Below are 3,947 nucleotides of genomic sequence, written 5' to 3'. Positions count from 1 at the left end.
TCTTCTTTATCCATTCATCTGTCAATGGACACTTAGGTTGCTTCCATGTCCTGGCTATTGTAAATAGAGCTGCAATGAACATTGTGGTACATGACTCTTTTTGAATTATGGTTTTCTCAGGGTACATGCCCAGTAGTGGGATTGCTGGTTCATCTGATAGTTCTATTTTTAGATTTTTAAGGAACCTCCATCCTCTTCTCCATAGTGACTGTACCAATTTACATTCCCACTAACAGTGTAAGAGGGTTCCCTTTTCTCCATACCCTCTGCGGCTTTAATTGTTTGTAGATTTTTTGATGATGGCCTTTCTGACTGGTGTGAGGTGATACCTCATTGTAGTTTTGTTTTGCATTTCTCTAATGATTAATGATGTTGAGCATCCTTTCATGTGTTTGTTGGCAATCTGTATATCTTCTTTGGAAAAATGTCTATTTAGGTCTTCGGTCCATTTTTGGATTGGGTTTTTATGTCATCGAGTGTTCTGCCTATGTTTTCCTTTAAGAGTTTTATAGTGTCTAGCCTTACATTTAGATAATAGGCTTTTGTGTGTTTTGGTGTCTTTGGCAAAACCATCCTGTGAAGATGAATGCAGAAGAAGGTACCGAATAGATTTCATGTGTTCTGGTCATATTGAAAAGACCATTCCAATCTCAGAATATTAATTTCATTAACTATTTTTTTTCTGAATCTAATATTCACGAATTCTGATTATTATTTGATGTTCCACATATACCTGCCCCTGAGAAGAAAAGAGTTTTTCCTATAGACTTTGCATATTTCATTTCCTATGAGTGGAATTTATTCTCCTAGTAGAAAGATATTTTTTTCCACTAAATGAATAAACTGACATCCTGGGTTTATTCTTCAGCCTCACAAGTTTGGTTAAAGTGAATATATTTGAGAAAAATGGATACAGACACAGTGTTCTGACAAAGGCAGATTTCTGAGGCTATAAGGATGAGCCACCTGAATCATTGTAAGAAAATTTATCAAGAAAATGAATGCCACTCTGTGAGGTATTTTGGAGGAGACACTTCTTTCATTTCCTAGAGGTCACATGCACACTTCTTTGATACAGTCTAGGACAATCTTGCTTGAATTACTGTAGATATTAATTCTATACACGTGTGTTGTGTCTTTATCATGTAGCTAGCATTTTGTTATTCAATGAGAATAGAATACATCCTAGATATGGTGTCTGCCTACAAAGACTTCAAAGTCTACTAAACTACTTGTCAGCAAGGACATTCTAGAGACAGATGGCTATTGTAGAGAACTATACATAGTCAAAACTTAAAAAAAAAATAAAAAAACAGTTTTGAAGCACAAAATTGTATGTCGTAGTGTCTGGAAGGTTCAACTTCCCATAAGCTGTTCAAGCTTAAATAGTCTAAATGTAAGCAGTAGGTTTTTTCCGTCTCTTGCTTCCCTTAGGATTTGACCTACTATATGTCTTAAATGTGTGGAATGATCATGATTTCAAATGTCTTAAAATTTCTGGTTCAATACTGATTTCAAGTAATCAGTGTCCTTATTCCAAAAAACTATAGAATGCCCTAGAAATTACTGCCACATTTCAACAGTCAAATTGTGTCAAACTCCTAGGTAAAATAAAAATGAGATTTAGAGGAAATCTGATTGGGTGCTTAAAATAACAAAGTCACCTTATTCATAGCATCTACCGTAATGCCAGTTACAAAATAGATGTTCAAATAAAAACTGCCTGGGTTGATTTTCAGTATATCATGATACTTCAAAATAGATTCATTAAACACATGGAAGAGTATAGGACTTTCATTGTTTTGTCACATGATGACCAATTTAATTCTGTGTCTCATAGGAGAGGTTGCACTGCCATCATTGGGCATCATCACCACCAATGTCTAACATCTCATCTGCATTGATGAGGAAAAGCCAGGAAGTACATTTCCCAGAATCCCCTTTTCTGTTATAGTTCAGATTTAGAAAGTGGAAAGGAACAGAGAAGTCATGGAAAACAAATGGGGTGGCTTCACAGGCTCATCTATGCACTCCCACTCTGATGCAGTAGACTGGGACAGTGGTTGGCTAGTTCTGTAAACTTGAGAATTAAATGAATTTCTCAGCCAACCACCCACTTCAGTATTTCACGTTGAAGTCATCAATGACTTATGCCAACCTTGTGACTGCAGTCATTCTGACACTCTTCTTGCTCTTCTTACATGTGTGTAAGCCCTAATTCCCATATTACATTTTTATTCCTGTAATTCTTAGAGAGGATTTGATTCCATGGCTAAACCCAGACTAATTTACAGGGAATTACCCATATGAAGGACTCTAAAGCCTTTTCAGTTACTCAAGTAAAAGCAGTGTAAGGATTCAATTCCATCCTGACAGTCAGGTGTGCTCCAACCAAGCAACTTCCTCTGATGAAATCTCCCTTTGGAAATCATATGAAGAACTAATACACAAACATCCCTCAAAGAGGCCTTTCACTAAAGAAACTCAGACCTAAGCAAACCTAAAGAAATCTCAGCAAGATACCTGATTCATGAATAACTTATAATGCTCCAAATATCATGTTTTCAGCATTTCCAGAAGAACTAAATTGCATAGGGCAGAACTTTTTCCAGAATTAAAAATTAACTTAGATGTCAAAATAAAACTCTAGAACTTAATTTATCATAAAAGCTATATTCTCAAATAGAATCTAATGGACCAAAACAGATAAAGCAAATAAATGGGAAATGCTATGAATTAATCTTATTTAAAGAAGCAGTCTAGATGGAATTCATAATTTTAAAGATACAATAACCAGGGGGAAAAAAAGCCTTCCCAGCTCAGTTAGTGGTATCATAATTTAAAATAATAAAGCATTGTAAGTACCTAATTTATTCATTTTCTGCAGGTGCTATTTGTTAATTTTGACATTCCCTTCTCAGTTTTGATTGCTGGTGACTTTACTCTCTTTGGGGACATTTTACTTTTTTTTCTGTTACTTGCTAATTTTAGTGATAATAGTCTATGTGCTATGTAAAGTAGAAGAGTATTGAAGCCCTGAAAAAAGTTCAAGCTTAAACCCAGTGCTTCTAGGATATTCTATCAAATAATTTCTCTGTGCCTGAGTTATGAGAACTCCCATCAAGTGATGAGAAATTCCCATCAAGTGAAAAGAACCTCATGTAATAATACAGTGGTGAAAGAAATCTTTAAAAGATTCTATAGCATGCTAATTATCACTGTTACTGTTATTAATAGAGTGACTGTTTTACCATCGTCCTTTTTAAAAGAATTGTATATAATTAAGGTGTATACACCTTAAGGTGTATTAAAGTGATTTTTTTAACATCTTTATTGGAGTATAATTGCTTTACAATAGTGTGTTAGTTTCTGCTATATAAAAAAGTGAATCAGTTATACATATACACATGTTCCCATATCTCTTCACTCTTGCATATCCCTCCCTCCGACCCTCCCTATCCTCCCCCACCCCAGATGGTCACAAAGCACCAAGCTGATCTCCCTCTTCTATGCAGCCGCTTCCCACTAGTTATCTATTTTACATTTGGTAGTGTATATATGTCCATGCCACTCTCTCACTTTGTCAAAGCCTACCCTTCCCCTTTGCCACATCCTCAAGTCCATTCTCTAGTAGGTCTGTGTCTCCATTCCCGTTTTACCCAATCAGTTATACATATACACATGTTCCCATATCTCTTCACTCTTGCATATCCCTCCCTCCGACCCTCCCTATCCTCCCCACCCCAGATGGTCACAAAGAACCAAGCTGATCTCCCTCTTCTATGCGGCCGCTTCCCACTAGTTATCTATTTTACATTTGGTAGTGTATATATGTCCATGCCACTCTCTCACTTTGTCAAAGCCTACCCTTCCCCTTTGCCACATCCTCAAGTCCATTCTCTAGTAGGTCTGTGTCGCCATTCCCGTTTTACCCCTAGGTTCTTCAT

The sequence above is a fragment of the Physeter macrocephalus genome, chromosome 19 (assembly GCF_002837175.3).
Source record: "Physeter macrocephalus isolate SW-GA chromosome 19, ASM283717v5, whole genome shotgun sequence".
NCBI classification, from domain to species: domain Eukaryota; kingdom Metazoa; phylum Chordata; class Mammalia; order Artiodactyla; family Physeteridae; genus Physeter; species Physeter macrocephalus.
Note: the sequence above shows the minus strand (reverse complement) of the source record.